Below are 24,336 nucleotides of genomic sequence, written 5' to 3' on the forward strand. Positions count from 1 at the left end.
ATTACAATTAGTCAGGAAAAAATAGACCAAAAAGGGATCCTTGTGGATCTTTGGCAAGCATTTGTTCTTCTTTTGGGTCTTGCTTTTTATTTTGGAATACAGTTTAGTTTTTTGCCAAAAAATGTACAATCAGCGCAGAAAAAAATCACATAATTAATTTATCTTCTGTCAATGACTGTCGAACATGAACTAAATGGTGGAACTTGCCCAAAATCTTACAATAGCCTGTCAATAGTTGACGTCGGGGTTAGCGGTGATGCTGAAATCATTGACTTATAAAACTTCCTTCGCATAAAACGAAAGGAAAGAAGTTTAGCACCATTCAGAAGTGGTCATTGCAAACTGACACCCCTGACGTGTATCGTTCGTTTTTTTGGCCAGAGAACATGCATTGATTGAGTGTGGTTATCTTCTTCCGTTGACATTTTAACATTTCAAATAATGTTTTATACACAAGGGCATATATACCAGGAATAATGTAAACTATGGCCAATATATTTCGCTGTTGCCCAATTTGCTGAACAAACTGTACCAAAATAACGTCATAATTTTTTATAATTATGGGGGTTATTAAACAGATTTTTACGAAGAACTACGCGAAGAATTCTAAAATATCGGCCATTAACAATCAATATAAAACAAACATTTGTTTTCGTATAAGCTTTAGGGCAAATCAAATCCATTTAAATTAAGTTCGAAATTTGTAAGAGGGATAAGTTCGCGATTAAAAAAAAGCTTATCGCGTATTTTGTTTATTTTTAATTAACATTTGGAAAGGTATTATCGATATCGGCTTTTACATAAACATTGGAAACTCTTATATAAACATGGGCTTTATTCACTGATAAAATTCTTGAAAGAAATTTGAATACGTTAATGGTATTTTATATTTTTTTAATGGAATAATTCCACAGTTTGTTTGCTAATATATTTTTTATTCTTTCCAGCCAGGATACTTTAAATTATGAATAATTAATTATCAGGGCGGTGGGTAATGATTCCTGTTAGTAGAGACATATATCTCATTCCCAAAAATCACCTAATTTTGTTTGTTATTGTTTTAATATACGAGTCATATGGTGATTTATAAATTGTTTTATTTATACATTCTCTATTTTAGTGTAATAATATACATTAGTTCATTTATTATTCCATATTTATGATTGTAACGTAAAACTAAAGAAAGATGATGTATACTTATATTTGATACTCTGAAGTTGTAACTATTCTTATAATAAATTTATTTATGATACTTTGTTCTGATGGTCAGTAGTGTAGTCATTTAAACTTATCAATATTTTATTGATTATTGAAGAACTTAATGGAAATTAGATTTAATTAAATACCGTTTAAAAAGTTAATGTTGTATAGTCTATTTAAAGTTTTTGTTGTAATGCGTCATGGATATTTGTGACGTCGAAACATTGCAATGTTGCCGCATCAACTCTGAGTTTGAGTTCAGTTTGACTTTGACTTACAAGAAAATTATAATCTAAATAAAATAATTAACAAAAATTTACAACTACAATAAAACTACAATTAAGAACACAGGTATAATAGTTTGTAGGTTAGATTTGTTTTTGTATACATTGAACTCTTTTCCATACCACCCATAAGATAGAGTTTCTGTGCGTCTTTTTTTTATATAGTGGTATCCCCCTGGAGGCCTAATCTACCTAATTAACAATTGTATTTTTGAGAAACGTTTAAAACCCAAGTTAAGCAGACTATTTTAAAGACAGTGTTATTATCTCATATTTAATTTATTTAATCAGATAAATCAAAATAATCTTATAATTTATCTTTATCATAGTTTATTTAATATTTAATATATTTTTAAATTATTATTTTATATCTGCTTTTATATTATAACTTTGATACTTTGTCCATTTTTTATATTTTATCTGATTCGATATATTTATTAGTGGCTGGTTTTTTTACATAATTGATTATTGTATCGTATATTTAGTTTATATATATTTACTTTGTCCTATTTAACACAAAGGTGTTGAAGCGACTGTAATATTAAAAAATATATATTTTAAAAGATGTTGACCTTTATCTGTCCCAGAACTATCTTTTCCATACATACTGATGAGCCTTCACGTCTAACTATTAAATGGGATCCCTTTTTGGGTCTTATTGAACGAGATGAATTAAAACAGACAACATTTGATCGTCTTAATTGGTTCACGGTTTTCCAGAACCTTTCACGCTTAATTTCCGATTTATATTAAATTGCTGTTAGTTGATGTCATCCATTCAATGTGTTCAATATTTTCCCAGCTTATCAGGGTCTAACCAAAAGGGACAGATAATTACTATGTCAAATTATTTTTAATACATCCATCGGATCTATCCACTGGGTCTTTAATACCTTTAATATAACGTTTTTTTCGGATCAACTACATTGTGTTATTTTATATTTTGATAAGTAGAATTTCTTTTAAAATAAGGAAATGTTGTGAACATTCTCTATTTTATCCAGAAAATCCTCTAAAATATGGAAATAAATCTTAACCAGTCGTTTCCATATACGTGACATAATTTTGTATCGCTTATTTTTAAAATTACAAAACCTATTTGGTTGTTAAATTTCTTTTATTCATTCTACTACTGGTATCTTCATTGTTTAGAAAAATATTAACTATCAACAACATGTTTATAATTTATTTGTTATAGTATTTGTTCGTTAGTAATTCTTTATTAATTATAGTGTCTATTGAAACTATTTGTGGATATGCGATGTTGCCGATTTGGCCTATTTTTAATGATACTTGTTTTTCTTGTCTTATTTATTTTACAAGTAATTAAGAGAGATCACATCTAATATTCAGTTCATTATATGGGGATGTGGTAATACTATGTTAATGTAAGCAACTTTTTGATATATATAAGGCGACAATATTAATTTTTAATTAAAATATGGGTTTTCAATGACAAAAATGGGAAATTGCGTTATTCTCAAGATATTAATAGCTTTACTTACACCACCAAGTATATCTCTTAAATTTAGCAACATTGCGGGCTAAAATCTAATCTTTTCCTCCTGGTCAGAAATCTGATAGTAAAAAAGGTTATTTGAGTATTCTGCCGCTTTTGTATGAAATTATTCGTTCAATTTGTCACCAAATAGTTTTTTTTTCAATATAACACAATATTGGTTCTTCCTATAGAAATAGTTTCTATTAAAAATGTCCTTTGAGGAACAAATTTTAAGTTAATTTAGGAGACCCTCAGCACAAAAAATTCTTTGTAGATCTCATTTTGAGTAATTTGAGGATATTAAAACTAAATCTAAGATGATGGTCATTCTAGAGACTGTAATGAATGTAATGATTCTTTCGAGTATTGGTCATAAATACATTTTATACAGAGGGATGACATTGAAGGGGTGGAAATAAATTTGTAAAAATAAATAAGCCGGATTTCGTTCAATTTTTTAATCAACTATTGTAGGTTCCTTATTACCGCTGATATAAAAAACTGGTTTAAATATATAAAAACAGTCTAAGTCGCTCTATTAAAATACTCCCGCAAAGATAAAGGACCGTGTTGGAATTTTAATGAAATTTAATTTACACAAAACGAACGTTTCAAATTCAGGCTGGAATTTTTTTTTGATTTTAAATTGTTCAGGGTAGGTTCAATGTACTATTAGAATTCATAATATATTCAGGATTTCCAACGTAAAAATTTACAGACTTTTTTCGTGTTCACCACTCATTTTGTGGGTTTTCCACTTTTGAATTTTTATCCTGGCGAATTATATTGTGTTAGCCTTGTCATCACTATGTAAAATTAATATGGTTTCGACACCAAAAATAATCATATCCCCTGTATGTATTTTTATTTCAAATATACTGGATATGAGCAAGTGAAAAATGGTATAGTTCAATAAAACATAAATGGGTTCGCCACCTTTTTGTAAAAATCCAACATTTATTTTTTGATACGAATATTATTTTAGTGATAAGGGCCTTGATGTAAAATATATGTAAATTGCTATATTTTTCATATTTTGTAGTCTAGATACAGCATTCTTTGATATATTACGTCTTGGCTTAAAGAAAGCCTCGTTTTATAGACGGCTATACTTATATATAAAAATTTTATATATTATAACAAGATAATGATTAATATATCAAAGATGATAAGAGGAAAAATGCTTTAAATATTTGGTCCTCTATTTCAATCTTATTGTAACAATTCTAATTTATAGTTCAATACAATATACATTACAATTCTTTAATAAAGTTTCTACTTAAATAATGACCGTGAATTAATTTAAAAGGATTAATTTATTGCATTTCGACTTGATTAATAAATATTTTTCTGTTAAACGCACAAATTAGACATGTTGACGAGATTTTGCGATGATTTTATCGAGTTAATGTTTGTAAATTAACACCGTGCCTTTCTATCATCACTTTCAGTAGAAATTAATTGTTGTACTACTCAGAAAAACTAAACCTTTCGGTAAATAATTGTCAATTTCAAAACCAGTCCTTTGAGAGAGAATTTAAGAGTAGACAGTGTTTAGATCTTTCATTATGCTCTTATTCCAATTTTTGTTTTGATGCTTTCATTATTATTTTTGTATTTTCTGTGAACAATTAAACAAAACTTGACAAACCACTCGAACCTATATCTTTGAGCTAGACATTGATAAGCTAAGGAGTTTATTTTAAGGGCTATTTTAAATGGGTGGATTTCTTTGAGTTTGCGGATGTCAGTAGATGTATCTAAGCTTGGAGTCACACAGAAGAATAATTACAAAAGCTTGAAAACATTTTGGCCTTGATATAATTGTTAATTGGTTTAGGTTTATTTACGGTTTGCTATTTGCTATTGCCATAACTGGAGCTATAATATAAACTGAATACTCAAAACCTAAAAATATATACGACTAAATATGACGCCAATATTTAACACTTATAATATAAAAGACCTATAATTTAATACCTATAAAGAGTTTGTGTCATCATAATCGACACAACTAGTGTTTTGTTCACTTGTTATTACATACATTAGTAAATCGCTGCATTTATCGATATATGTCAAACCTTCGACAACGTGTGGCTGGACTGCATGTTAAATTGAAAAAGCCTTTGCCCCATACACGCTTTCGACTATTCAAATCATAACTCACATACAGACATATTATAGTGAAACAGGTTGAAAACACACTGACCTCTATATAATATATTCAGATGTTCCGCAGGGTAGTGTTCTTGGTCCACTGTTATACCTATTATACAGTTATATCTATTGTATAGAGCTGACACAGGTTTTATTAGCACCCAAGGGTTCAATATCAGCTACAAGAAACCTCCAAATTTATATTAACAAAGTCGAATTGTGGTTGAAAACATGGCGTATCAGAGCAAATGAGACAAAATATATCCATATGATATTCACCCTTTGTAAAAGAACTTGTCCCTCAGTAAAAACATAGAATTACAAATTCCCGCAAGCAGACAATGTTAAATATCTGGGAATGCATTTTGATCGGCGTTTAACATAGAAAAAAAATATACTAACAAAACGCAAGCATATTGGCTTTAAATTAACCCAAATTTATTGGCGTAAATCTAAATTATCCTTAGATAACAAGTTACTTACTATACTTTTTTGGCCATTTGGACCTGGACTACCAAATCTAACATAGATATCCTCCAGAGGTTCCAGAATAAAGTATTGTGAGTCATCGTCGATGCCCCATATTACGTATCCAACAAACTAATTTAGCGCGATATCTCCTTAGAACCCATAACGAGTGTGATTCGAAGTGTTAGTGCAAAGTGCTCTGAAAGACTGTTAGTGAATCCCAATGCACTCGCCCAATGTGCGTGATGACAGTGAAGCGAGTGGGCTCAAACGTAAACTACCATACGAACTGATTAAAAGCACATAGAGTGATATATAATAATCTCTAGAATAAGTTAGAATAGTATTTAGAATAAGTTAGGATAGAATTTAAAATAAGTTAGAATAGTATCTAGAATAAGATTCATATTATAAGTTTGTACACTAGATCACTTACTGAAGTGATATTCTACCTGTCAGTAGAGTTGTATTGTAAAACGGAAATCATATTATAATACTTATTTCCACGGGCAGATTGTTGAAGTTCTAAGAGATTAATTTTTTTATAATTATTTAATTATTACATTGTTACTAGTCGTTTCCAACTAACCTAGAATTAGTTTTTGTGATAACTTAAATCTAGGTATACCTATAACCTAGTAGGACCCATCGGCCCATTCTCAGTTTCTGGTGAAATAATGTTTATACATGTCACTGCTGTATTTTTATTATACGCACCTCACTACACAACACTACACTAGATCAGATGGTTTGATTCTTTTGAGTCTGTGTCCTGTACTGGTGGTATCCAGTAGTTGCAATATTTCAATATTCGTATGAGAATGGAGTCTTTCCTCATGACCCCTTGCAATCCTCTTGATTTCTTGACTGATTGTGGGTATCTGAACGTCTCGATATAGGTAATCAGTCCTATAGTATTTGGGTGCACCATACCTCTCAAGACTTTGTCCCGAAAATTTTGTATTTTGTTTATGTTATTATTTGCAAAACATCCCCATAATTGAACTTCGTATGTCCATATAGCTTTCAATATTTGCTTATATAATAGCAATTTATTATGTACTGATAATTGTGATTTTCTTTCAGTTAGCCAGTACATTTTCCTATATTTCAATTTCAGTTCTTTTCTTTTCTTCTTTATTTGTCCATTCCAGCGAAGTTTTGCATCAAGATTCATTCCGAGATATTTAGCGTTGTTGCTATATGGAATGAAAATTTTATTTACAAAATGCACAGATCTTCTTTCATTAATTTGTATTTTCCAAGCTTGTGTCCAATTATCTATACTTGTCACTGCTGTATTTTTTATTATATACACCTCACTACACAACCCTACACAAGATCAGATGGTTTGATTGTTCTGAGTTTGTGTCATGTTTTGGCGGTATCCAAAAGCTGCAATACTTCAATATTCTCATGAGAATAGGGTCTTTCCCCACGCCCCCTTGCAATTCTCTTAATTTCTTGACTGACTGTGGGTATCTAAAGGTATCGATGTAGGTAATCAGTCCTATAGTATTTGGGTTTGCCCACAATACCTCAAAGGACTTTGTTCTGAAAATGTGTATTTTCCTTATGTTACTCTTTGCAGAACATCCCCATAATTGAACTCCGTATGTCTCCATAGATTTCAGTATTTGCTTATATAATAGCGATTTATTATGTACTGATAATTCCAGATCTTTTTTCTTTCTTCTTTATATGTTCCTTCCAGCGAAGTTTTGCATCAAGATTTACCCTGAGATATTTGGCGTTGTTGCTATATGGAATGATGTTATTATTTAATGTTATTTCTGTTTGTACGGTCTGATTGTAGGTTAAGTGCACATGCACAGATTTTCTTTCGTTAATTTTTATTTTCCAAGGTTGTGTAAAATTATATGTGTTATCTTGCCTGTTGTAATTTTCGTGATTTTTCATCACCATTGTTCTGAGAGATTATAATAAAAAATTATTAGTAAATGAACGCACAATGAGAAGTAAAACTCATATTAACCTATATATTGTTAGTTCCTCAAAATGTTTGTATTCGTTATCTTGGTTTTATTAAAAAAAAAAAAATTAAGCACTCAATTGATTTCTGACACTTTATCACATATTAAACATTTTACAGAAACAATTTCCGCTGATGCTTTCAAAAATATAACAAAAAAAATTAACAAAGTTCGAGATTTTCTATTATTCTCCATTAAAGGAAACGAATTGTTTTCATCATACTTGTTTATTTTGATTCCGCACTGATAGAAACGGTATTGTCGGAAAATAGGTATTGATTTAAGGTGCACACTAAAACTTTTACCATGCAGTATCAGCGATAGAAAAATATTTGTTGAATGAGGAGATATTTCATTTTTCGTAACTGTTGAAAACATTATTTAAAACCTTACGGTCAAAGATTTATGTCGGGTATAATACACGTTTATTATATTATTAAAATATTGATAGACACATAATTTATATCGTAAAATCAATTTCTGAATATAAAACGGTATTTTTATAACGTCAGACATATAATTATTTATGGGATTAATATCGATTTCATAAAATTCTAGTTGATATTGTCTCATTTTATGTTGTTTTCAATCATAGTACAGTTGTATATCCAACAAAATTGTACACATTAGATTAGTTTGTACAATATTGGTAATATTTTATTTTTATGTAACCTAGAAATGGTGAAAGCATTGCTGGAAATTGTAAAATCTTGATTTGAGTTACTTAATGATAATTTTTTGAACATTCAGCTTCACTCAATGTGTAGAAACTAGCTATCAACTTGGATCTTCATTTGACTGTCTCTTTATTGTATTATTAAAATATGGACAGACACATAATTTATATCGTAAAATCAATTTCTGAATATAAAACGGTATTTTTATAACGTCAGACATATAATTATTTATGGGATTAATATCGGTTTCATAAAATTCTAGTTGATATTGTCTCATTTTATGTTGTTTTCAATCATAGTACAGTTGTATATCCAACAAAATTGTACACATTAGATTAGTTTGTACAATATTGGTAATATTTTATTTTTATGTAACCTAGAAATGGAGAAAGCATTGCTGGGAATTGTAAAAATCTTGATTTGAGTTACTTAAAGATAATTATTTTAACATTCAGCTTCACTCAATGTGTAGAAACTAGCTAGTAACTTCGATCTTCAATTGACTGTCTCTTTATTATACTATTAAAATATGGATAGATACATAATTTATATCGTAAAATCAATTTCTGAATATAAAACGGTATTTTTATAACATCAGACATATAATTATTTATGGGATTAATATCGGTTTCATAAAATTCTAGTTGATATTGTCTCATTTTATGTTGTTTTTAATCATAGTACAGTTGTATATCCAACAAAATTGAACACATTAGATTAGTTTGTACAATATTGGTAATATTTTATTTTTATGTAACCTAGAAATGGAGAAAGCATTGCTGGGAATTGTAAAAATCTTGATTTGAGTTACTTAAAGATTATTATTTTAACATTCAGCTTCACTCAATGTGTAGAAACTAGCTAGTAACTTCGATCTTCAATTGACTGTCTCTTTATTATACTATTAAAATATGGATAGATACATAATTTATATCGTAAAATCAATTTCTGAATATAAAACGGTATTTTTATAACATCAGACATATAATTATTTATGGGATTAATATCGGTTTCATAAAATTCTAGTTGATATTGTCTCATTTTATGTTGTTTTTAATCATAGTACAGTTGTATATCCAACAAAATTGTACACATTAGATTAATTTGTGCAATATTGATAATATTTTATTTTCATGTAACCTAGAAATGGAGAAAACATTGCCGGAAATTGTAAAAATCTTGATTTGAGTTACTTAAAGATACTTTTTTAACATTCAGCTTCACTCAATATGTAGAAATTAGCTATCAATTTGGATCTTCAGTTGACTGTCTCCTTCGGTTCATTTAATCTGATCTACATCATCGATCTGCAACTAGTATTATTTAGAAAATTACATAAAAACAATGTTACAATGTTAAAAAATACATAGATAAATATATTAAATCCACTGATTCATAACCACCGTATAGACTGGATATTGTTATGTTTGACTACCATTTGTTTTGGTTTCGGCAAAACTTTATTAATGCCACAAAATAGACTTCGAAAGAGGCTTCTGGAAATAACTAGACATAGAGAAATATGGCAACAATTTGTCGATCAAAATGATACATATATCATTGACTGGTGTTTCAAATTATATGTGTAAAATAATAACCATTTCTGTGTTAAAATTATTAATAAACTTGCTTAATTTAATTGTAATATTGTATAAATGTTAAAACTTTCCTGAAATAAGATCGCTACCGTACGTTTCAATAAATTTGTTGGGAAGTTTCTATAGAAAGTTCCAGCAGAATTTTCGTGTACAAATATAATATAAAATAATAAAAAATATGTAACATGTAATTTGCTGTCTAAGATTTATCGTCAAACAGTTTGGAACTAATATTTTTGTGTATATTGATGCAGCAACCTAAATCTAAAGTTTGTATGAAGCTTAAAAGCCCGGGGTAATTTGGTGGAACTTTTGTTGTAATATAAAATACAAAAGAAACACGATTTTAGATACGATTTTCATAAAATATAGATTTAAGTATCCAGTGTAAAACGTGATTTATAGCTAGTTTTCACAATCTAAATATTTCAGAAGCAAAAATAATAAAAATACTTCAATGCTGAACCTGAGATATTGTACTGATAAGACTTCGTCTATATCAACATACTATTAAACCAGCTTACTATAATGCTAACCCAGTTTCTGCATAGAAAATACCTTTTTGCCACTATTATATGACAAATTTATTTTTTTTAAACAAGAGCTTAGTGTATTTAAACCAGTAGTGTGAGCGTTGGACATGTCGACATAAACTGCTTAGGGAATATTAGAATTTTTTTTATGATTTAGTGTATGATCTGAATCAATTTGTTCCGTTGTGGCATTGGGTATTTTCATTATAAAACAAACATATATTTAACTATTTGTTTTTATTAGTCAACAGTTTTAAATATATTTATAAAATTAGGAATATATCTTTTTTAGAATATATAAATTTAGAATAAATAAATTAGAAATATAAGGACTTGAAGGAATATATTTTAATGATTTTATATCATATTTCTTTCAATTTTCATATCTCAGCATATGATTTGCAATATATATATATATATATATATATATATATATATATATATATATATATATATATATATATATAGTTTGGGAATTTTCTATAGAAGGTTCCAGCAGAATTTTCATGTACAAATATAATATAAAATGGTCAAAAATATGTAACATGTAATTTGCTGTCTAAGATTTATCGTCAAACAGTTTGGAACTAATATTTTTGTGTATATTGATGCAGCAACCTAAATCTAAAGTTTGTATGAAGCTTAAAAGCCCTGGGTAATTTGGTGGAACTTTTGTTGTAATATAAAATACAAAAGAAACACGATTTTAGATACGATTTTCATAAAATATAGATTTAAGTATCCAGTGTAAAACGTGATTTATAGCTAGTTTTCACAATCTAGATATTTCAGAAGCAAAAATAATAAAAATACTGCAATGCTGAACCTGAGATATTGTACTGATAAGACTTCGTCTATATCAACATACTATTAAACCAGCTTACTATAATGCTAACCCAGTTTTTGCATAGAAAATACCTTTTTGCCACTATTACATGACAAATTTATTTTTTTTAAACAAGAGCTTAGTGTATTTAAACCAGTAGTGTGAGCGTTGGACATGTCGGCATAAACTGCTTAGGGATTATTTGAATTTTTTTTATGATTTAGTGTATAATCTGAATCAATTTGTTCCGTTGTGGCATTTGGTATTTTCATTATAAAACAAACGTATATTTAACTATTTGTTTTTTATTAGTCAACAGTTTTAAATATATTTATAAAATTAGGAATATATCTTTTTTAGAATATATAAATTTAGAATAAATAAATTAGAAATATAACGACTTGAATGAATATATTTTAATGATTTTATACCATATTTCTTTCAATTTTCATATCTCAGCATGTGATTTGCAATATATAGATTTATCGTCAAACAGTTTGGAACTAATATTTTTGGGTATATTGATGCAGCAACCTAAATCTAAAGTTTGTATGAAGCTTAAAAGCCCGGGGTAATTTGGTGGAACTTTTGTTGTAATATAAAATACAAAAGAAACACGATTTTAGATACGATTTTCATAAAATATAGATTTAAGTATCCAGTGTAAAACGTGCTTTATAGCTAGTTTTCACATTCTAGATATTTCAGAAGCAAACATAATAAAAATACTGCTATGCTGAACCTGAGATATTGAACTGATAAGACTTCGTCTATATCAACATACTATTAAACCAGCTTACTATAATGTTAACCCAGTTTCTGACAAGAAAATACCTTTTTACCGCTATTACATGACAAATTTTATTGAAAATATACTATATTAGGAACAATTAAAAAGAACTTTTATAATTCGAAATATAGTTTAATAGCTAGAGTGAATTTAATGGAGTAAATTACATTTTCAGTTAATAAAAATGATATTTTTATATAACCGGGCGTACAGAAAAAGAAAATATGTCTTGTGCAGTTTATAAAATCTTGCAATAAAATTTTATGTGTCTTCCTATTCAGTTGAAGGTGTGAACTATAAAAGTCAAAACTTGAAATTTATGAACTTACATAAATCCGTTTATTTATTTTAAGTGGACTTTTACTGTCCCAAAAAGCGGTTTTTTTACATTAGGATGTTATTTAAATGGCTTATAAAAAGTGAATAAACAATTAAAAACCATTTTAAAGGAATTTTACGTTTCTGTTTAATATATCCGACATAAAAGAAGGGCTGTATTAAAAACTCGATGAGATGTAAATAGAAAAGTACAAAGGACGATAAACATTCTATGATTTTCAACAGAAATGAACCTGATAGCTATTAAGAGTAGGCGGAAAAATTAATATCGGTTTTCGCTCATATGAAGTCATACTTACATACAAAGCATATCTCTAGTAATGCGTATTCAATACAGTCTCTGTTAGGGGTTATCGCGAAGGTCATCTTCAGCATAATTAGCTGTTTTACTTCCAAAAAGGAAAAAAATCTATATGAACATATTCTAGTATGTGTTTGAAATGGTTTGCTTATTTTCATTGTGTACATTTCAAAAAGGAATTTTGAAATGTGTAGCGACCTTGAGGCATGTCGAACTTTACATAGTGGAATAACGGTCTACAAAATATCAAGAAATATAATCCCAGATGTTGAATACGAGCGGGGTGCCAGCAGCGCCAACTAGAACCCGATAGCGAATAGCTGGCGGCAACCCCGAGACGTTTATTTGGGAAGTTATTGTAGGGTATTTCTATTCATTCTGTAGTCGACCATCGTTTGGTTTAGACGTGCCACCATCGCCCGAGCCTCGTCTCCAGGTAACACACATTTCACATTTTTATATAGCCAATAAAAAACGGTCGCATAATGTTAACACCACTGTTTGAACAATTCTATTGAATAGTTAGAAAAACATCAGTAGAAATATGTGAATGTTTATGGAGGGTATGTTAATCACTAAGGCCAATTTCTAAAAAGAACTATTTTTCTTGGATCGAACATTTATTCAGTAGCGTATTACGTCATTCCTTTTGTTTCAGCTCTTGGTTTTCATAATTAAACATAAATAATTTAATATCTCTTTATTGTTCATAGAAATAATGAGTTAAAAATAAAGATCGTTTGCCCGATCGTATTCCTTCGGTCTAGACGAGAAGTTTTAATTAAATTTTAAAGTTTTTTCACGTAGATTATTTATTTTAAAAGGTTCCCCGATCGAAGTAAGTTTCAGGTTGAAATTACGATACCGACGATTTTTCCCATTAAAATGATTGGGACTAAAAATAACAGATCTTGAGAGAACAAAAAAGAGAAAAAATGTATAATGTACAGCACGGTCCAATTTAAGCTCAAAGCTTAATGGTGGAACGGTTGTTGTTGACTGTAGGAAAAATACGGTACCAATATATGAGCAAAAGTTTAAGTGTGGCGTAAAAATGCTGCTTTATTTTTCAGCAGCAAACCTGCCAATTTTAAAACACAAAATCCCTAATGCAGTTTTCACGTATGACTGCACCATTTAGCTTATTCAGGAAATATAAAACGTCAGCCTCAAATTCTTTTGCGACCGGTTTTTTTCGGCTACAGAGTAAATGGAATGTATTACGAAAAATGTACGCTGTATGGTGTCAATGTAATTAGACAATTACTGCTAATGACGTGCTTGTTGACAAGAAAGTCCACTACAGTGTTTTAAATTATTATTTGGTTTTACGTATAATACATGGCTCGATTAGATTTTAAATTGACTTTTTATTTCGATATTCTCCATACAACCTCAAAAGCAATCAACAGATTTATTTCACTTCAATTAAATCGTTTACTCTGTCCAACAAAAAAATTAAATTGGGTATCTACTTCATTTCATATATAAATTCTTACTAATTATATGTAAATAAGAATATTATTGACATTTATATTCCAAATTCTGCAAGAAATACCTACCGGGGATCTAGAAATATTCAATTGACTGCTCATGAGGTAGCAGTCAAAATTTTATTCGGAATGGGCCTGACTGAATGTGGGTATTTCATATCGAATAGTAGATGGAAGATCAAGATTTTTTTATTTGCAATGTCGCTTTCATATACGAAAATTAAACAATAAAAAGTGGTAATCATTTTTAATTCTTTTATCCATTCTTATAATTTAACGGACCATGATTCGCATTTTATAATTATTGTCCATGAAATGTATAACAAGAATGATAATTTGAGGGACAAAGTTGTAATATTGTGAATAAAATACAGAAATATAATATTCTAAAAATATATAAAAGTATCAGGATTTATTTATCTTTAAATCGCAGAATAAAAATGTGTTGTCTATCTACAGGTATTTTAAATTTTTTTAAATTAATTACATCCTACACTAGTTATACTTAGTACAATATTAATTTACAGATTAATTTATTACTACTGTTCTGTTGTATTTGTATAAAAACGCAAACAAGGCGACATAACGCATCAGTATATATTTACCAAATATACTTAAATAAGGATCATTATAATACAATAATATAAATATATAGAACATATTGAATATGAGACACAAGAACTAATTCTACTACTATTTTCTAATTTTTCCACAGACCACCTTGCTATAGTCACAATAAAATCCATTAATTGTTTTAAAAATGCTTCTGTTTTCATAATTTAACTGAGTATGTAATATAAATGTGTGTGTGTAAAATATAATAGTATAATATTCTAAAAATATAACAATATTTCATAATTTAACTATTTTTAACTCGCAGATAATTCTAAATATTATAATAAGATGAAATCCTTAGTTCACAATTTTCCGCTGATATTTACTCATAAAAAACTTATATATATCTGCTTAAAAATAGTGAGATTTTATTCATGATTTGTCTTATTATAGATGAACAAAATGTTTATTAATCGCTTTATGTATCTATACTAAGTGAAAGCAACTAGATCCATTTCATAATATCACATAGAGGTGAGGATAAGATCTAATAATATTTAATACCACGGAACAGTATATCGTATTTAGAATAATTACAAAGAGATATATATCCTTGAGATGTTATTAAATTTGGATTAGTGTTCCAGATTAGTATTGTATAACGTTAAACAATGTTGTTCTAGTAGGTACGAAAAATCGTTAACGTCAAAATAGAATAAATATTGTTCAAATTAATTAGTGTGTATATTTACATCAAAACATTGGTTCAAATGTTAATATAGATTAGTTTGTTTTAGGTGGAATTTAAAATACAAAAACCGTAATGTAGTTTTCGCGTATAAATGTATAATTTCAGCTCATTCAGAAAACCAGAAATGGCAGTTTAACATTCTTTTGCAGCGGCCTTTTTTTAGGGTACACAGTAAATGGAATGTATTTTTTTTTAAACAAGAGTTTAGTGTAATTAAACCAGTAGTGTGAGCGTTGGACAGGTCGACATAAACTGCTAAGGGAATATTTGATTTTTTTTTATGATTTAGTGTATAATCTGAATCAATTTGTTCCGTTGTGACATGGAGTATTTTTATTCTATAACAAATGTATATTTAACTATTTGCTTTTTATTAGTCAACAGTTTTAAATACAATTATAAAATTAGGAATATATCTAAACCTATTTACCAATAAATACAAGGACTTGAATGAATATAATTTAATGATTTTATACCATATTTCTTTCAGTTTTCATATCTGAGCATATGTTTTGCAATATATATATGTCATTACCTTTAATCATGAACTCATATTTTTGAAACATTCTAATTCTAATTGGAAACACAAGACTAAAAAAAATTTACTCAGCTTCTTTGTCATATTATTTTAACGATTTAATATATGTTTATTTTTTCTATATGTTTACCAGAAAGCTTACAAATATAGCAGCATAGGTATATTTATGAAATAATGTAGTGAAATATATAAACGTCATGAAATAGAACATACTTGAAAAATTATTTTATATTCAACACCATTATTTATCTTTATTTTACATTTTTGACATAAAGTGCTTATAATAGATGATCTTTGCTTACTAAGTGTATTTTTTTATATATAGGTTTTATTATATTTGATAAATAGTTATGCGAAACATTGCTTTCTATTGGAATTTATTATAACGAATTATTGATAAATATTTTTTTGCTATAGCTATTATTACAAGACGACCTCGATCATTTTAAAGAACAATGGGACATGACCAAAAAAAGCTGAACTCTTTGAAAAATCATTATGGTAGAGCTTTGCCAATTCCTTTTTGAACCCTTGTCAGTGTTGTGTTTGTTTCCCAGTCCTACTTTTTCCTCTTCCTTTGATCACGTTTAACTAGTTCGAATTCTAGGAAAAACATAAAATAGAAACTGGCAAATGTAAACGCAAACTGAAATGACCTTTTAGGAGCTTGTAACTTAAACCAGACCATAACGATATTTGCTTTTGATCTGAACTAAACTTTTATTGGGAACGTCTTACTCTAGAAGTTGGTAAGTGTTTTGAATTATATTAAATCGTTAAAAAAACAGAATGCAACTAATAAAAATTTCTATATTTTACAATAATTTTCTTTTTTGATCTCTGTTAATACAAATAGACAAACGAAACAAGACGCGACTATATTTTGAGTTTTTTTATAAAGTCATAAATTGGAAAATACTTTCATTCCTTAGTGATTCCTTAGTTTTTTCTATCTACGTTCAAAAATTGTGGATTTTTGTTTATCTCACATATCTCCCAAATTATAAATTCTAAAGCAGTTTATAATACAATTCCTTTTTTTTGTTACTTCAAAATGTATGTATTCTAAAGGTTTATTTTACATTTTTTTTGCAATATTTTCATATGTATAGTGAAATTGTGGGATATTTTGCAATTTTAAGATTTTTTGTTGTCATTTCTGTTCAGGCAATTGCAAGTCAGTGAAAGTTGCAGAAATTATAAAGAATTTTATGTTGAATCGAATGGTGGTATAATCATATTTATACAATCCTTAGTTTTTAGGTTTTATAGTGCAAAATATATTTTTAGAAAATGCTAGAATTTTTCAGTTTCAGTCAGATATCGTACGGATTATGGATTCTACAGTATGTTAGCTTATATTTTTATTTTATTCAAGCCAAAATACATACATTTTAAGAATTTACCTTGCCTGAGAGGTGAGATTTTTTTTCACTTTTTCCATATATATATATATATATATATATATATATATATATATATATATATATATATATATATATATATATAATCGTGATAATTTGCGATTTTTTGCCATTTTAAAATTTTCAGTTATCAATGCAGGAATTTGAATGTATGAATTTGCAATGAAGAATTTTATGCTGAATCGAATGAAGTTTTGCTTTTAGATTATATAGCGTAAAGTGTATTTTCAGAAACTGTTTAATTTATGTCAAGTAGCTTACAAATTATAGATTCTAAAGCAATTTGTCATAAATTCTCGTTTGTTTCACCCCAGTATAAATATGTTTTAAGAGACCAGATATCTGCACAGATTTTAGGTTCCAAGGAAATTTTGTATAATTTTTATGTTATATTTATTGTTACTTTAAGATATTTTAGTGCTGTTTTTCGGTATATAGACTTAAATATTGCACATTAGTTTAATTTTCTGTCAAATTTAATTTTAAAATTGAAAATTAATTTACAATATATAACCATTAAAATAAACCAAAGATTCATATAAAATTCAGTAAAATAAACAACGAAAATGTAAATAATATAATAAAAATAAAACTGGAGAAACCTTTCGAAACAACAAATAAAATACTATGTCCATTCGTTCTAGCTGTTACAGTTTTTAAATGAAAAATGTTGAACACTTTTAAACCGTGGTTTTTTCATATTTTGATTGTAAACATAAAATGAAATCTATAAAAGTTCAAAACAAAACCCTATACAAATTTTAGTATATAAGCCTTGTTATTTGTTCAGAAGACTTATAAAATAAATTCAGATGCAAAGAGGATATATTTTAATACTATTAAAGGTATATAGTAACGCAAAAAGAGGATTTTAATTATGAATATATTTTATAAAATATTGTTATAAATTACTAATAAGTTTTGTAAAATGACTTTAAATATGCATGGTATAAATCTGGCTAATAAAATAATTCATAAGCTCGTAGCGATAAAGTTTATATGAATTTTCTATGTAGAAAAATTTCTGTTGACAGAATATTGTTCCCTGAAAATATAAGAAAACAGAATCCATTTGTTTGCTTTCAATTTATCTTTTGTCAACTCTGCTATTTCGAATAGTTTGTCCTTTTAATAAAAACTATACTCCATAAGTTTCTTGTTTGTGTAGATATAAAACATACTAAATTTAAAGAATTTGTTCTATTAGAGGCTATATTACACTTATTTGTACCAAAAAAAGGATTATAACCCTCACGAAAAAAAATAAACAAAAAATATTATTCTAAGAAAAAAATCTGTTTGCTTTTAGGGCGATAACTTAAAAAAATATTTTTATGTTAGGCTTTTTGTTTTTATTGGTTACATAAACCATCTAAAAATAGAATAGCATTGTGAAACGTACTAATATAAACACCTAGAAAATTAGTTCACCTATATTTGGCCTCTACATTTTGCCTTTAAGATTAAATGAACATGTTTATCGTTATTTCCTCAAAGAATAGGCGTTACAGCTCTAAGCCACGGTTGTTAGTGAATGTCCCACTGCAGTTAGGAAACCAGAGACACTTAAACTTTATTATAGTCCCAACAATTATTTCACTTTTGTTATTAAACTTTATTTGGTCAGTATTTTAGCGTGACACAGACTTAGTTACGGATTAATTCAATAAAAAAATGTGTTAAAGAACGCAGATTATGTTTTGTTTCAATTAATTTTGGGGGATATATATACGGTAATGAGATATTATAGTCGAAATGTATTTTTTTCAGTTCCGAAACTATTGTCAAATAATAAAAGAAATATTATGTTTCCCAGCATAGCAGTGATTTCTAAGAGAATCAGAGTATTCTACCACACCCAGCGATCCATTTTTCTGATGATAATCAAATATTAATTCAAATTATGGCGAAAAATGAAAACCTCATCGAAGTTGACACAAAGTTATTTGAAATTTAAATATATTTGAACATGCTCATTGTTTAAGTAACTTATAATGATATTAATACGATAAAAATAATATTAATTCTAAATAGAAACATTTTAGATGAGCTGTTTTACTGAATTTAGTGAGATTCTACTAAATTTACATTACCTTCTTAGTTAGTATAGTTCCCACAGAATTCCAATTTAGATTATAACACTCTTATCTGTAGGTACCTTCAAGATGTTTGAAATCTTCTTAAGACTTAACACTAAACACAAAACCACTTGTTTTATTTTTTTTTCAATTCACATATATTCACACTTTCGACATATGGGTATAAAATACATCGAGCAAGGCAATAATAAATTATAAATTGATATTAATTGAATGAAGTTTCCAGAACGAGCATGTTCAAACAATTTGTCCGGAAATGTTTTTTATTGCCTACAAAAATTCCCTATATATAAGAGAAATGCAAGAAGAATTTTCCAATACATATTGAGTTAGTAAAAGAATTTGCCTCCGGCAAAATATAACCTTTTCCTACCTCTTTATAATTCAATAAAAATAGGTTTATTCTAAAATTGGGGTTTCTGTCATATACGTTGAAATCTAAGAAACGAGTATATTTTCTGCATATAAATGTATTAAAATGAACCGTCGCATATAATATAAATTTAGAATTGATGTAGTATTAGTTAATTAGTGACAGCAATTTATATTAAACAAACAAAAACGAAAATAAATTAAAATGGATTTATATGTTATTTAAACTTTTTATTTCGTTGGAAATCAGGATTTCGTACGAAAACAGGAGAAAGCCTGGGTAATTTTAAGTTTGATGACTATATCAAAAACAAAAATACGGTCACATAAAAATTATTTATTTGCTACATTCGACTCTAGATGATGTTTTGTGAAACCATCATCGTTTGTGGAGGGGCGAGGGTCGAGAGGGGGTGTCGAAATGCTTTTTTATGTTGATATCGATATCCCCTACAGAAATACCATCTTTTATCGGGAAAATATTATTCCAAACTGCATAAAAAACTCATTCTCGATATAAGAGAGATTGTAATTTTTTGAGTTCCACCCAGGGTCATTAAGATTTTGTTTTTGTTGTGTTTATTTTGTTATTATACATTATCTATTATTATTATAGGCTTATATTATAGTTTATATATTTAACAGAAATAATTATATAATATAGATAATATTTTGTAAGAATCTAATTAATATATTTTTTGATGTGTGTTTTTTTTGACGGAAGTATTAAAATTTAGTGTCAATCAAAAGCCGGTCGTGATTAATTAAAGTGTTGTTGTTGAAGCGTTAATTAAAACAAGAGATGTCGACATCCGGTGCAAAGAAAAAAAATGTACAGATGCCAATGAATTTTGAAGAGTCTTTCAATTATCTGAACCGCAACTCCTAATTATAAAGGAAAATACTCAGCGCTTACCCTAGACTTGTCGGGGACATGCATGGGAAACAACTAATTAAAAAAAGTCAAAGTTTAAAGGGGATGGAAGCGAGAGAAACGAAAAATAAAACCGCCACACAAAAATCGAGTTCGGTAACACTACTCGCAAATATCTTGCGTCGGTTGAAAAACGGTCGCAAAATTTGAATGAGCGAAGCGTTATAGCGCACACGCAAGGCTCTCCACTTGGAGAGAAGTCACGAGAACGGTTCGGGAGATCGTTCTCTACGGCGCGACGCGATGCTGTGTCGGCAATGCCACTGGCGTTCGATGGATGTTTGGAGAAGTGGAATTAGAATTTTTTGGAAAGGCCGGACAGATACTGGTCGCGCACGCGCTCACTACGAGACCTACGCCTAACGCGCTCCAGGAAACGCTAAGCAGCCGTTCCGGACTCCAAATTGTTGTGGTGGACCAGGACAGCGGATGCGGATTTGCAACCTATTCGCTTGTTTTGTAATGCTCATGCTTACTCGCAAATCCCGATCTTTCTCTTTCTACACTTTTCAAAATTGGCGTCTCTTCATTTATATTTTATCTCAATTTTGTTTCGCGTCTCATCGTTACATCAACTTATATTTAGACTTTTACGTAACAGTAAACTTTAATTCATTTATAATACTTCAAATGGTTTTTAATAAAATCCAATTGGAAAATATTTTGTCCACTTTTTTAATGGAAAAAAATATCCATTAATTTTTTTCATTTCAATAATGTAGATTTCAATGGAAAAAAATCAAATTAATTGAATATTCTAATGGAAAATATTTTTCCATTAAATTATTAAATAGACAGTATTTTCCATTGAATGTTTCAATAGAAATATATGGAATGTGGTCTTAAATAATAGGGATTTTAATGGAAACTATTTTTTCCATTATATTTTTTAACCAAGGAAATAACAATTTTCATTAATTTTTCTGATTAAAAATGTATGGAATATGCATTTCAATAATATGGACTTTAATGGAAAAAATCAATGGAAAATATTTTTCCATTAATTTTTATAATTTAAATATATAGAATACTAATTGCAATATGTATTTCAATAATATAGTTTTTAGTGGAAAACATCAATAGAATCAGTAGAAAATATTCTTCCATTGCATTTTGTAGTGAAGATATATGGAATATGGTTTTAAATACTATTTAATTAATTAATTATTTATTTAATAATTTTTCAACCAATAAATTAAAATTTGCTTACCTTTTTGCGCTTTATTTGCACCTATTCCATTTTTCTTTTATGGTTATTCAACGGTTTGCCAATTTTCGAGTATTTATAAAAAATATGGAAATACTACTCAAGGGGGCCATGTAGAAACAATCAAAACAAGTTCCAACCAAAAGAGGACATGTGTAATAAATATGACAGTCTTTTCAAATATTTATTATTCATTGAAAAACCAGATTATTTAGTGACAATTGTATAAAAAGTACTAGTAGGTTAAAAGTTACGAAAATGTATAATTGCGCTTCAACAAAATAAAACTCCAAGTTGTTTTGATGGGCTAAAATAGCGGAAGCAGATTTACAACCTGTTTGTTTGTATTTTAATGCTCATCCATACTCGCAAATCGCGATCCTTCTCTACACTTTTTAAAATTGGCATCTTTTCATTTATATTTTATCTCAGTTTTGCTTCGGAACTTATGATTACATCAACAAATATTTACATTTTTTATTTAACATTGAAATTAAACTGAATTTTAATTCATTTATAGTACCATAAGTTGGTTTCTCAAGCTTCAATTATAAAGGATGCCAATTAATTTCATAAAAAAATTATCTTCATCAGAGCTTCCTAGAAAATTCAATGGAAAATATTTTTTCCATTAATTTTTTAATGTAAATATATGAAATATGCATTTCAACGGAAAATATTTTTCATTGCAGTTTCAATGCAAATATATGGAATATGGTTTCATTATCTTGGATTCAATGGAGAATAATTTTCTCTTAAATATTACATCAATAAACATTACAATGTATTTTGTTGGCTGCGTTTTTTAAAATACTTATACTCACTATTATTTTGGGATTATTCAACACCCAACAATATGGAAACAATCAAAATGAATTCCAATCAGGAGTCCATATCTAATAAATGAGACAGTTTGTTCAGCTCATTTATTTGCGCTTTCCTTTATATATAATATTTTCAATATTTTTCATTGCATTTCTTTCTTTTTTTTGAGATGAGTGCATCGTTATCTATTTTTTAATGGGGCTAAAATTAAACCGAACTAAAAAATTTTCATGGAAAATAATTAAATTTATTGGAAATATATGAAACATGCATTTCAATATAGGTTCCAATAATATGTATTTAAGTGAAAAAAAAATGGAAAATATGTTTCCATTGAAAATCTCTAATATATGGTAAATATATTTATGCCATTAAATTTTTCAGCCGAATAAATAAAAGTTAATTTCCTTTCTACATTTTTTTTAATACTTATTTATCTAGAATAGGATTTTCTAGAATGCTAGAATATAATTTACAATCAAAATCTAAGTCTAAAGAGCAATATAAAGCCTGCATTATAGGAATGCTGGTAAAACCATGAATCTCCTTATCATAGTTGTTAAAATATGATAATCTCTGGTAGTTTATTTATTTATCATCTTTATCTTGTTTGTGTTTGTCCGTTTTTTATTATATGTTTGTTATTTCCTTAATTTTATATTTCTTTATTTCTTTAATTATTGTATGCTTATTTTTCAAATTATCTTTTGATACTCCTTGAAATTACCGAACAGCTTTGTAGTTTTCGAAGTATTCACTTTAATATCTAATTCTAGTAATTTAAAAACGGAGAAGAACGCTTCATAAAGAAAATACCGAACTCTGTTTCTGTTTCGGTTAATTTAAGCAACGGAAATGTTTGCTGAAGTTGTTAAGTTGTTAATTTAATTAAATTGACTCAATGATTTTACATTTCTATTCTTAGATAAATCAATAGTTTTGTAATTAAAGTAGATCCCTTTTAAGTAATAAGCATTTCAGTTTCAAACTAACTTTACAATTATAATCATCAAACATCGTTGTTTAATTATGGATTAATCCTGTTTAATGCAACATAATCAAATGTTATTTTGTGTCTAACAATATTTGTAACAGAAATGCAAAATGGTGCCCAATAATTGTACTGGTTTAATATGGCGTATAACGTATTCTTGGTTGAAGAAAACAACTATTACATGGTTTTGTATAGAATTGTAATTTATTTGGTTTAAATAATTATATTTCATTGAAAATATTATGATGTATTGTAGACTATTATTAACTATGTTAATATTTAAATTAAAACAATATTCAATCTATCTATTACATATTAGTCTCCAAAGGCCAATCTATTTAAAGCATATATATCCTCGATTATAACAGGACCCTTGATAAATCCTTCATAATAATATTCAGAAACAATCGATAAAATCTTAAATGTGACCGGCAATATTGGGAAAAGATAAAAGGTGAAAAGCTATAAATTACTAA

At 27.9% G+C, this 24,336-nt stretch overlaps 1 protein-coding gene across 1 annotated transcript in view; it reads right to left on the reverse strand.

Moving 5' to 3' along the window:
- Positions 1-20,938, reverse strand: part of LOC143196900 (neuronal growth regulator 1) — a 367,357-nt gene extending 346,419 nt beyond the window's left edge. Inside the window, exon 1 of the mRNA XM_076404839.1 lies at positions 20,817-20,938. The gene's annotated coding sequence lies outside the window, so the exon portion shown is untranslated. The remainder of the gene's footprint in view (positions 1-20,816) is intronic.
- Positions 20,939-24,336: the final 3,398 nt, after the last annotated feature.

The sequence above is a fragment of the Rhynchophorus ferrugineus genome, unplaced genomic scaffold (genome assembly GCF_030347505.1).
Source record: "Rhynchophorus ferrugineus isolate W39M unplaced genomic scaffold, kcgeb_rfMv2 rfM5, whole genome shotgun sequence".
Taxonomy (NCBI): domain Eukaryota; kingdom Metazoa; phylum Arthropoda; class Insecta; order Coleoptera; family Curculionidae; genus Rhynchophorus; species Rhynchophorus ferrugineus.